At 38.8% G+C, this 13,910-nt stretch overlaps 1 protein-coding gene across 1 annotated transcript in view; it reads right to left on the bottom strand.

The window, feature by feature from the left end:
- Window positions 1-7,191: 7,191 nt before the first annotated feature.
- Window positions 7,192-13,910, bottom strand: part of lysmd1 (LysM, putative peptidoglycan-binding, domain containing 1) — an 87,087-nt gene continuing 80,368 nt past the window's right edge. The window contains exon 4 of the mRNA XM_057834347.1: window positions 7,192-7,912. The gene's annotated coding sequence lies outside the window, so the exon portion shown is untranslated. The remainder of the gene's footprint in view (window positions 7,913-13,910) is intronic.

Here is a 13,910-nt window from a genome sequence, read left to right as displayed (position 1 = left end):
ACGACCAAAAAATGCCACATGGCAAAATCCATTTTGCCACATACCAAAAGAAATGCCACATGGCAAAATCCATTTTTCCACATATATAAAAAAAGTGCCACAGCCAAAATCCATTTTGCCACATACCCAAAAAAATGCCAGATGCCAAAAGCCTTTTTGCCACATACCCCCCAAAAAATGCCACATGGAAAAATCAATTTTGCCACATACAAAAAAAAAAAGTCAAATGGCAAAATCCATTTTGCCACATACAAAAATGCCACATACCAAAGTCCATTTTGCCACATACCCCAAAAAATTATTGTTCTCGCTGTTTCTCTTTATTTTGACGTTACATTATTTTTTAAAAAATGTCTTCATATTTATTTCCTTTTCTATACCAGTTTTTAATTATTTATTCCTTCAATCCAGCATGTATTTATTTATTTATTCGGGATTATAATAATTTCCATTTCAATTTAAATTTTCAATGTATTTATTTAGTCATTTCAGCATTAATTTATTTCAATTTCTATTCATTTCAGCATGCATTTATTTGTTGATGTCTATATGTTTTGCGTATATTTATTTGTATTATTTTTGTTTGAATACAGCTTTATATATTTTAACATGTACACAGGTATGTTTTTTGCCATTTCATGCATTTATTTAAAAATGTATTGAAAATATTTATTCAAAGTTTATTTCTTTATTTCATTCCCCCATATTGCTCATCTCTAACCAGCCCGGATCGGAACGGATTGGACGTCTATCACCTTCAATGGCAGCCAAGATGTCATTTTTTTCTTTGTCTGCAAGCGCTTTACGATCCCTCCATCCCCATCTCTTGTGACCTTTAAAATGTGTGTGCGTGTGTACTGTTTCTGCAATTGGATTAGTGTCACCTGCGATGAGGCGAAGGGGCCAAAGAAGTATTAGAAGAGGAAGCGGCTCTTCCCGCAATCATTTCATTTGGGCCTGAATACATAACGGCGCCGCTTAATGGAATATTTATATGCGCGCTTCCTTCCTTTCTGCTTCTCTGCAAAAAAACGCTGTCTTCACTTTCCTTTTCAAGGCGCCAAAAAAGAAGCGGTGAGCTTAAGGGCGAGAGAGATGCTGGATTCCCAGCTTTATAGAGTTCACGTCGTCACATATTGAGGGGGGTCAAGACCTTTGATGTTCTCGACTCATCGGCTGCCATTGACGACGCTAGACGTCCGATCCGTTTCGACTGGGAGGGGCGAATTAACCATTTCTAGTCTAAATGGATTGGACGTCTTGCGTCGTCAGTGGCGGCGAAACTTAATTCAAAGCCAACGATCTCAGTTCAAATAGATTCTATTCCACTTCAGATTGCACTTGTACTTATACTAGTTTTATATACCTTGAATATACCTATATTTATAGTTGTTTTTAAATGTTTTTTTTTTTTTAATACTTTATATTACTGACTGTGTACCTGTGCTGCTGCAACACCCACATTTCCCAAATGTAGGATCAATAAAGAATTATCATGGTTGTATATATAGTGTTTATATATAGAGAGAGGGAAAGTATAATATAATATTTATATGATAGTCATATCATAATCATATGACATACAATAACATCATGACATGTCATATAATATTTGCATCTTATACATCATAATCACATCTAATTTAATATGTCATCTCATGACAATCATTTCTCATTTAATATATTGTATCATAATCTCTTATTATATATCATAATCATTTCTCTGAACAAATATCATTTATAAGTCATATCATTACATCAATCATCTCATCTCATATATTATCATATCATGGTCATATCATGAAATATAATATCATATTTACATATAACAATCACATCTCATATCACATGTCATTTCATGAAATATAATCATATATCAGTCATATCATGACATAATCACATCTCATTTAATATCATATGGTATCAGTCATATCATGACTTCATAATCATATCTCATCTCATCTAATTTCATATACCATAATCATATCTCATCCCAACTAATATCACACATCAGTCATATCATGACATATCCTAATCATCCAACATATTATCGTATCTCATCTGGAATAATATCATATATTAGTCATATCATGACATATCAATCATCTCATGTATTATCTTATCATATCATGGTCATATGATGACATAATCGTATCATATTCACATTTCATATCATAATCACATCTCATATCATGTCATATTATGGCATATAATATCTCACCTCATATCATATGTCATATCATGAAATAATCAAACATATCTCATTTAATATATCTTATTAGTCATATCATGACATATCATAATCATGTCATCTAATCTAATATTATAATTATAATTATATCTCATCTCAACTAATATCATAAATCAGTCATATCATGACATGTAATAATCATTTCATATATTATATCTCATATATAATAATCATACCATAAATTATCATAATCATATCTCATTTAATATCATATATCATTCATATAACATCAATCATCTTATCTCATATATTTTCATGTAATATCAAGTTCATTTATGACATAATCATATCAATTTCACATATCATTATCATAATGACATCTCTTATCATGTCGTATCATGACATTTAATCATTTCTCATATCAGTCAGATCACAACGTAATCATACCTCATTTAATATCATATCAGTCATATCATGACATATCATAATCATATCTCATCTCAACATTTACCATAATCATATCTCATCTCAACTAATATCATTCATCAGTCATATGACATATCCTTATCGTCTCATATATTATCATATCTCATATCATACAATTACCTATCATAATCATATCGCATATCATTTAATATCATGTATCAGTCATAGCATGACATAATAAAATCTCATCTAATATACATCAAAATCCTATCTCATCTCAACTATTACCATATCATAGTCATATCATGACATAGAATCATAACTCATCTCATATCAATCATATACTATATAATCAAATCTCATGTCATCTAATATACATCATAATCATATCATAATCTAATATCATATATCAGTCATATCAGGGCACATCATAATCATCTCATCTCATATATCATATATCCTAGCTCATGCAGTTGCGTCTTGCAAACTTCAATTTTCTAACCATATACAAGAGAATTGTAGATATCTCAAAAACGAGAGCAGCACAAATTAAACTTTTAACAGCACAAACAAGCACAAATATCGCACCAAGAATGACATCATTTTTTATAAATTTGTGTCTGATGAGGGGCCAACTTCATGAAAGTTCAACTGTGTGACACTTTAAAGAAAGCACGCGATTGAACAGGCCGGCTATTCAATAAATATGTATATACTATATACCCAATGACTCATATAAATGCGCTATAAAGGGTTAATCCACCACAATTGCCTGCAGGTTATATATATCTCCCCAAAAAGTCCCATCATGCACTGCTCTATCCCATCCATTTGATAAAAGTCTTCATCTTCTGGCCTCCGTCAAGGAAGTGAAATGAAATCTCTATGATTGATAGCATATTTACACCTCACTTCCCCCTTCTTATACACACAAATCCAATTTCTGCATTTTTTTCATGCCTTTTTTGCTGAGGAAATGCTATTTTCAACCTTTCATTAAAAAAAGTCTTTGGATCTTGCAGTTGACGTCTCCATTCTCACACAAACGCGGTCGGTCCCCCTCATTGGCGAAGTCGTCGGCGACGCTGGCTGAATGCTAACGAGCCGGGTGCGCGCTAGCTTGCATTTATTGCTCCTCTGTGAGTTCTCCATCTAAAGCACACCTTCATCCCCCGCGGACCCCCACCCAAGCCGAGCTCCCCACATGACAGCATCTTTATCTCGGCTGCTTCCTTCTCAGCTCTTGTGTGTGGATTCTTCACAAAAGACATCTGCTAGGCATCTAAAATGACACTATTCAATTTTATTCGAATCCAGAGGTTGGTAGTAACACGTTACATTCACTACAAAAAACTTAATTGAGTAACTTTTGGAGGAAAATATACTTGTGAGACTTATGATTTTAATTGAGTATATTTAGCGAGAGTAGCGAAGACAAAATGCAACTCATACTCATATTGTACAAATTAGTTTTTACTTCATTTTTTGAGACATCGCAACAATAATCACATGACTCTATGAGGGCAATCAGATGTAATAATACAGTCACATGACCACACGTACAGTGGGGCAAATAAGTATTTAGTCAACCACTAATTGCGCAAGTTCTACCACTTGAAAATATTAGAGAGACCTGTAATTGTCAACATGGGTAAACCTCAACTATGAGAGACAGAATGTAAAAAGATGAGAAAAAAATGAAAAAAAAAATGAGAAAAAAACCCCAACATAAAATCACACTGTTTGATTTTTAAAGAATTTATTTGCAAATCATGGTGGAAAATAAGTATTTGGTCAATACCAAAAGTTCATCTCAATATTTTGTTATGTACCCTTTGTTGGCAATAACGGAGGCCAAATGTTTTCTGTAACTCTTCACAAGCTTTTCACACACTGTTGCTGGTATTTTGGCCCATTCCTCCATGCAGATCTCCTCTAGAGAAGTGATGTTTTGGGGCTGTCGTTGCGCAACACGGACTTTCAACTCCCTCCACAGATTTTCTATGGGGATGAGATCTGGAGACTGGCTAGGCCACTCCAGAACCTTGAAATGCTTCTTTTGAAGCCACTCCTTTGTTGCCCTGGCTGTGTGTTTGGGATCATTGTCATGCTGAAAGACCCAGCCACGTCTCATCTTCAATGCCCTTGCTGACCGAAGGAGATTTTCACTCAAAATCTCTCGATAAATGGCCCCATTCATTCTTTCCTTTACACGGATCAGTCGTCCTGGTCCCTTTGCAGAAAAACAGCCCCAAAGCATGATGTTTCCACCCCCATGCTTCACAGTGGGTATGGTGTTCTTCGGATGCAATTCAGCATTCTTTCTCCTCCAAACACGAGAACCTATGTTTCTACCAAAAAGTTCTATTTTGGTTTCATCTGACCATAACACATTCTCCCAGTCCTCTTCTGGATCATCCAAATGCTCTCTAGCGAACCGCAGACGGGCCTGGACATGTACTGGCTTCAGCAGGGGGACACGTCTGGCAGTGCAGGATTTGATTCCCTGGTGGCGCATTGTGTTACTGATAGTAGCCTTTGTTACTGTAGTCGCAGCTCTCTGTAGGTCATTCACTAGGTCCCCCCGTGTGGTTCTTGGATTTTTGCTCACCGTTCTTGTTATTATTTTGACGCCATGGGGTGAAATCTTGCATGGAGCCCCAGATCGAGGGAGATTATCAGTGGTCTTGTATGTCTTCCATTTTCTAATAATTGCTCCCGCAGTTGATTTCTTTACACCAAGCGTTTTACCTTTTGCAGATTCAGTCTTCCCAGCCTGGTGCAGGTCTACAATTTTGTCTCTGATGTCCTTCGACAGCTCTTTGGTCTTTACCATAGTGGAGTGTGACTGACTGAGTTTGTGGACAGGTGTCTTTTATACCGATTATGAGTTAAAACAGGTGCCATTAATACAGGTAACTAGTGGAGCCTCGTTAGACCTCGTGAGAAGAAGTTAGACCTCTCTGACAGCCAGAAATCTTGCTTGTTTGTAGGCGAACAAATACTTATTTTCCACCATGATTTGCAAATAAATTCTTTAAAAATCAAAAAATGTGATTTTCTGTTTTTTTTTTTCACATTCTGTCCCTCATGGTTGAGGTTTACCCATGTTGACAATGACAGGCCTCTCTAATCTTTTCAAGAAGGAGAAAATGCACAATTGGTGGTTGACAAAATACTTATTTGCCCCACTGTATATTAGGGCTGTCAAACGATTAAAATTTTTAATCAAGTTAATCACAGCTTAAAAATTAATTAATCGTAATTAATCGCAATTCAAAACATCTCTAAAATATGCCATATTTTTCTGTAAATTATCGTTGGAATGGAAAGACAATACACAAGACAGACATAAATATTCAATATACTGTACATAAGTACTGTATTTGTTTATTGTAACAATAAATCCACAAGATGGCATTAACATTATTAACATTCTTTCTGTAAAAGGGATCCATGGTTAGAAAGATTTGTAGTTCTTAAAAGATAAATTTGAGTACGAGTTATAGTAATTTTTATTAAAACCCCTCTTAATGTTTTCATTTTAAAAAAATGTTGTAAAATTTTCAATCAAAAAGTAAACTAATAGCTTGCCATTGTTGTTGTCGCCGAGCGGTGACATCACATCGGGCTCCCTGCCGTTCATCCACAGTGTCAACGTAAGGTAGTGATTGAAATACACCACAATGTGTCAATGGTGAGTTTTAAACTATTTAGAGATCTAGCAAGGCAAAGTCTGAATAAGTTTTATGTGTATTTTGCATAGCTATTTTAATTGGGAATTCCAGTTCTCTTTGCATTGAGCGGTTTTCTTTTTGTGAACATTCTTTTTTTGAGAGATTGGAATATTGTTTTTGTTGTGCTTTTACTAAATGATACTGTAGCGACTTAACTGTTCCGCCCAAACGCATGACGGGAAATTGGGCTACCATGACTGTCAGTAGTGGTTGCAAATGGTATACAGTATTTTCTGCTTTGTGTTCAGTTGGACGTATTAAGAAAAAGAATGTCTCCTGCTCCGCCCAAATGCATGATGGGAAGCTGGGCAACCATGTCTGTCAGTGGTGGCTGCAAAGGGTATACAGTATGTTCTGCGTTGTGTTCAATTTAGCGTGTTAAGAAAATGATCGTCTCCTGCTCCGCCTAAATGCATGATGGGGAGTTTGGCAACCATGACTGTTAGTAGTGGCTGCCAAAGATTAAGCCAAGAAAAGGCGCGGTCCAATGAATGCCTGTGTCCACTCACATTTTTCTACCATGTCGCTCTCAATGTGCTATAATGGCGTCATTGTAAACTATTTGAGGCAATGCATGAACAGGTCATTCCGTGCATGCGTTAATTGCGTCAAATATTTTAACGTGATTAATTTAAAAAATTAATTACCGCCCGTTAACGCGATAAATTTGACAGCCGTAATACGTATATATTAATACATATATACCTGTACTGTAGATATTATTTCATGCATATATACAGTATATATAATCTGTATCCATACAAACATAGATATACATTTATACATACAGTACATACATTTATGCATACAGTGCATGTATACATTAGGGCTGTCAAACGGTTAAAATTTTTAATCGAGTTAATTACAGCTTAAAAATTAATTGATCGCAATAAATCGCAATTAAAACCATCTATAAAATATGCCATATTTTTCTGTAAATTATTGTTGGAATGGAAAGATAAGACACAAGAATGATATATATATTTAACATGCGGTACATAAGGACTGTATTTGTTTATTATAACAATAAATCAACAAGATAGCATTAACATTATTAACATTCTGTTAAAGTGATCCATGGATTGAAAGACTTGTAGTTCTTAAAAGATAAATGTTAGTACAAATGATAGAAATTTTATATTAAAACCCCTCTTAATGTTTTCGTTTTAATAAAATTTGTAAAATTTTCAATCAAAAAATAAACTAGTAGCTCGCCATTGTTGATGTCGATAATTACTTACAAAATGCTCATGGGTGCTGAAGCCTATAAAATCAGTTGCACCCAAGTGCCAGCAGAGGGCAGCAAAACTCCACAAAACACAATTAACAAGTGGGCATTTCACTGTACTGTCATTTGCGTTAATTGCGTCAAATATTTTCTTATAATATTATCTTCAGCAAAGTGTTTGCGGGCTTTCTTGTGGACCGTTTTCAGAAGAGGCTTCCTCCTGGGGTGACAGCCATGCACACCAATTTGATGTAGAGCGCGGCGTATGGTCTGACCACTAACAGGCTATCCCCCACCTCTTCAATCTCTGCAGCAATGCTGACAGCACTCCTGTAACAAGTCACATGACACAGAGGGAAAATGACAAGCAGTACTCAATTTAGACATTTAGGGATGTGCGTAGTTTCTAAGGGGTTTACTCACTTTTTTTTGCCAGGGGTTTAGATATTAATGGCTATATTTTGAATTATTTTGAGGTGGAAAATAAATTAACTCTATTATATAAGCTGCACACAGACTACTTTTCATCGCGTCAGTGTCATTTTGTCAGTGTTGTCCAATGAAAAGATATACTGTACTTAAACATTGGCAGAAAATGTGAGGGGTGTGCTCACTTTTGTGATACACTGTATACGTATTTATGTATACGTATATATACGTAAAAAAAAAAAAAAGTTAAAAAAATAATGTTGCAATAACTCAATAACAAATAAAGCAATTATTATTATTTTGAAATCAAAGAGATGATTGAATTTGGGGGCAATGAGGTCAAAGGTCACAGAGGTCATAAAAAGAATTTCACCATAACTCAAGAAAAAAATCAAATTATTGTTAACTAGTCGGGTATGTTTGTAGTATGAAACGGGAGACGGTATTACATTTTGAAGTCATGAGGTCAAAGGTCACAAAAAGAATTTCATGATAACTCCTTTCATACTTAGATGAGTGCCTTCTCTACCTTCTAAACCAAAAATGCACCTAAAGCATATATATGTAACATTTTTATTTATTTATTTAATCCCTTGCATTGCTTAAAAAAAACCAAACACTTTATTTTGAAATATTACACGAACATGTAAAAATAAGAGTGTATATCTATTGTATTAAAAAAATAAATATGCAGTTGACTAGTGTAGGTTGAATATCTGAATACATTTCCTAGCTTTTTTTGCAGTACACAATTTCAGCATTTCCCAATATGATATCATAGACGCTCTGCCAGCATTTTCTCTTGTAAAAAAAAGAAAAAACCGCTATGAAAAAAAAAAGATTTATTTGCAGCTTATCCCACCGGTTGAATAACGGGGCGCGCTAAGCGCTATCAGTGTTGGTACAGGAGCTTCTCAGAATCAGACGCGATAACGGCATCGGCGGATAAGCGGCGAAGAAGGTCGGCCTGCGCCGTGTCGACAACCACTGATTCAGCGGGTTGCGCTAATGAAGGTGGCGGGCGTCATGGGCGCATTGCTATCTCCGCGTGGTTTCTGAGAAGAGGCAGCGCCGCGGGGTGGCTAATAGGCAGAACCTGACCGCAATTGAGCGTGCTAGGACGTTAGCATCATTAGTGGGCTAGAGAGGCAGAGTGGCGTGACCCTATTTGCGGTTAATGAAGAAGGAAGATAGATAGATAGATAGATAGATAGATAGATAGATAGATAGATAGATAGATAGATAGATAGATAGATAGATAGATAGATAGATAGATAGATAGATAGATAGATAGATAGATAGATAGATAGATAGATAGATAGATAGATAGATAGAGTGCCTTGCAAAAGTATTCGGCCCCCTTGAACCTTGCAACCTTTCGTCACATTTCAGGCTTCAAACATAAAGATATAAAATTTTTATTTTTTGTCAACAATCAACAACAAGTGGGACACAATCGTGAAGTGGAACAAAATTTATTGGATAATTTAAACTTTTTTAACAAATAAAAAACTGAAAAGTGGGGCGTGCAATATTATTCGGCCCCCTTGCGTTAAGGGTTAGGGTTAGGCCACCTTTTGCTCCAATTACAGCTGCAAGTCGCTTGGGGTATGTTTCTATCTGTTTTGCACATCGAGAGACTGAGAATTTTGCCCATTCTGCCTTGCAAAACAGCTCGAGCTCAGTGAGGGTGGATGGAGAGTGTTTGTGAACAGCAGTCTTCAGCTCTTTCCACAGATTCTCGATTGGATTCAGGTCTGGACTTTGACTTGGCCATTCTAACACCTGGATACGTTTATTTTTCAACCATTCCATTGTAGATTTGGCTTTATGTTTTGGATCATTGTCCTGTTGGAAGATAAATCTCCGTCCCAGTCTCAGGTCTTGTGCAGATACCAACAGGTTTTCTTCCAGAATGTTCCTGTATTTGGCTGCAACCATCTTCCCTGTCCCTGCTAAAGAAAAGCAGGCCCAAACCATGATGCTGCCACCACCATGTTTGACAGTGGGGATGGTGTGTTCAGGGTGATGAGCTGTGTTGCTTTTACGCCAAACATATCGTTTTGCATTGTGGCCAAAAAGTTCAATTTTGGTTTCATCTGACCAGACCACCTTCTTCCACATGTTTGGTGTGTCTCCCAGGTGGCTTGTGGCAAACTTTAAACGAGACTTTTTATGGATATCTTTGAGAAATGGCTTTCTTCTTGCCACTCTTCCATGAAGGCCAGATTTATGCAGTGTACGACTGATTGTTGTCCTATGGACAGACTCTCCCACCTCAGCTGTAGATCTCTGCAGTTCATCCAGAGTGATCATGGGCCTCTTGGCTGCATCTCTGATCAGTTTTCTCCTTGTTTGAGAAGAAAGTTTGGAAGGACGGCCGGGTCTTGGTAGATTTGCAGTGGTCTGATGCTCCTTCTTTCAATATGATGGCTTGCACAGTGCTCCTTGAGATGTTTAAAGCTTGGGAAATCTTTTTGTATCCAAATCCGGCTTTAAACTTCTCCACAACAGTATCTCGGACCTGCCTGGTGTGTTCCTTGGTTTTCATAATGCTCTCTGCACTTTAAACAGAACCCTGAGACTATCACAGAGCAGGTGCATTTATACGGAGACTTGATTACACACAGGTGGATTGTATTTATCATCATCAGTCATTTAGGACAACATTGGATCATTCAGAGATCCTCACTGAACTTCTGAAGTGAGTTTGCTGCTCTGAAAGTAAAGGGGCCGAATAATATTGCACGCCCCACTTTTCAGTTTTTTATTTGTTAAAAAAGTTTAAATTATCCAATAAATGTTGTTCCACTTCACGATTGTGTCCCACTTGTTGTTGATTCTTGACAAAAAAATGAAATTTCATATCTTTATGTTTGAAGCCTGAAATGTGGCGAAAGGTTGCAAGATTCAAGGGGGCCGAATACTTTTGCAAGGCACTGTAGATAGATAGTCAAAATACACCATGATTGAGATGCGAGTTGGATTATACGCTTGTAACTCAACAGACTGGTTGGCATTGACTCCAAGTCAAAAAAGGACGTTTATCACCGTCAACGGCAGTGAAAGATGAGCAATCATAGCCAGTCCTAAAATCAACAGGAGTGATCAAACCAACAGGAAGTAATCAGTAAATGCCCCAAAATGAATAAAAAGTGATCCAGATATGCCCCAGGATTAATTGGAAGACAAACGGAAATGACCCCAAATTAACCAGAAGTGAGTTATATAATGCTCCAAAATCAACAGAGACACAAAATCAACTGAAAATTACCTGGAATTTCCCTAAAATCAATTAGAAGTGACCCATTAATGTATCACACACCAAGGTTGTGGGACGGATGGGGCCTGTTGGGGTGACATCACGGTTACCTCCTCACGGCAGGCCCCGACATTCCCGTATCTTTTTTAATGCACCACACACATCATATTCCACAGAGGATCTCCAGCAAAAGGTAGTGGGACGGGCGGCTGGGTAGAAATTCCATGCAGCGGTCCGACTGGCCCAAGCTGAGGTCTCCTATTTTAATGCATACACTGCACTGCCCTCCCTACACAATCCCATTATGGGGCTAGGTCAGGGCTGCCAGTCAGGGACCTGGGAGGCACAGTAATAGCACAATGGCATGGTTCCCTGAGCGTGGCCTGCCCTCTGCCTGAGCTGCCGGTCGCGGGAGTTGGTCAGGGGCCAGGTCTCGCATTGCCCCGCGGCGGCTCCTTGGCGTTCTCCTGCTTCAGCCTTCCCCTCTCTTCTCTGCCTGGGTATCCACCCTGCACTCCGGGGCAGGTCGCTGGTTGGATGCTGGTGTGTCAGCGGGGTGTCACCTGCTCCGGCGGGGTGTCACCTGCTCCGGCGGGGGGCCCTGTTCTCCCTTAATGGGCCGTTGAGAGTCCCGCGGTGTGCCGTACCGGTTGGGGGGCGGTAGCTGTGGCTCATGGGCCGGGTGGGTGTTCAGTGGTGGCGTGGGAGTTGGAGGTGCGTCCCCTCTTCCCATCCCTCAGGGCTGGTTGATGGGAGTGTGGGTGGCCCGGGGAACCGCCCTCGATCCCTGCGAGGTAACGATGGCCCCTTGCCTGGCAGCAGGAGAAGGGATGGGCTGCACTGACTTGCCCACCCCAGGTTGGCTGGGTGGGGGCCGTGGCGCCTGCGCAGCTTCTCTGCTCATCTGCGTGGCTATGGCTATGTTTGGTGGGATTCGCGCATGGCTGTATGTGATCGGACGCGCTCGGGCGGGGGGCTTCGGTGCCGGGATTAGCGATGGGGTGGCATAGGGTCGGTTGCCAACAGGCTCACACACACAATTACTGGGTTCTAAATCGCAGGGCTGATTTGTGTACACTCCACCCCTCCCAATCACTTATCTTCCGGACTCCACTCCCACCCCTCTCTTTTCTTGCCTGGTACACCAGCTTCACCACTGTTCCAGCTATAGAGTCTGGTAACCGTTCGGTGGATCAAATTCCCAGGGCGGAGCAAGCCACAGCAAACAGACAGCTGAGTGGACCAATCGTGCCGTTTATAAAACGACAAGAAACTCTAGCGCGAGGGAAGACACATACGAGGAGAGCAGAAAACAGAGAAGTTTACCCAACATAGCTAGTGCGAGATAGACTGTTGGTTTTAGCGACTCAATGTGTTTTTGGTCATTTGAAACTAAATTTACCGCGGATTGGAACATACTGTATTCTCGGCTCTCCCGTTCGCCATCTGTGTTGTTGTGGAGACGACTTCCAACGCGCAAGAGTGACGTTACTCCTTAAAAACACATCACACAAATAAACGAATCTGATTGCACGGAAGATTTCGTTCTGGCTCGAGAGACCAATAAGGAGATGGGTCCCAGACTCTTCTCACAGTGTTTGAAAAATACAGGGAGAATGGTCTGGCGTTGCCAGGCAATCTCTTTCCCTGGTTAACAGGCCCCCCACATGGTGTGAACCGGAAATGCATCTAGCTGACGATAGTACCAACATATTCATAGTTAGTGTAGGCGTTCAATGTATTTCTTGTTGTTGTTTGTGTTTCTTCTGTTCCCCTTCAACCCTTTCCTGTTTGTTGCGTTGTCTTAATAAATGAGGTATGTTGAATGATCACAATGGGAGTATGTCATACTCCAATGTGAAACATTAAAACTGTTCAGACCAACTGGACACTCAGACGTCCATTAACCGTGTCAAACAGATGAACTGGACAGGTTTAAAAGAAAAAAAAAATAGAAATAACCCAGAAATTCAACGAAATCAACAGGAAGTTACCAGAAATCCACAAGAGTATATTTAATTTATTGGATGCCGTTGACGGTGCTAGACGGCCACTCCATTTTGAATGGGAGGCCAAATGGTCATTTACCCCTCCCAGTCAAAATAGATTGGACGTCGATCCACGTCAATGGCTGCGAATGAGTTTATAAAAAGCATTTTATTTCTTGGTTCCTAACCTTCTAGCAAGAGTTGACAGCACATGATGTGTGTGCGTGATGCACATATGTTATATGTAATAGCCTTTCACACATCTGTTGTTGCCAAAAGGTCACTCTCACGCTTCTTTTTCACAGCTTAAAGTAGCACCTTCGCCTTCCCCCGCAGAAGAAAGGTGTGTCAACATTGCCCCCTAGTGGAAGCGCAATTCTAAACAATGGGAAGGAAGTGAAAAATGATTTACTTTCAAGAAATGAAGCAGAAGTGATGACACAAGCAAAAAACAGTTATTCGTTATACATTAAAATTATAATTAAATTAAAATATATTAGCGATTATATAATGTATTATATTATGACAAATATATTGAAAAATATTACATTTAAAAAAAAATAAATGTATGCTATCCAGAGTAGGGGGAAAAATCAAGCAAAATACCATAAAGATGAAAAAATATTCATTCACTTATTAAATTAATAAT

The sequence above is a fragment of the Corythoichthys intestinalis genome, chromosome 4 (genome assembly GCF_030265065.1).
Source record: "Corythoichthys intestinalis isolate RoL2023-P3 chromosome 4, ASM3026506v1, whole genome shotgun sequence".
In the NCBI taxonomy this organism is placed as follows: domain Eukaryota; kingdom Metazoa; phylum Chordata; class Actinopteri; order Syngnathiformes; family Syngnathidae; genus Corythoichthys; species Corythoichthys intestinalis.
The sequence above is the reverse complement of the archived record's forward strand: the minus strand, read 5'-3'. Positions and strand labels throughout refer to the sequence as shown.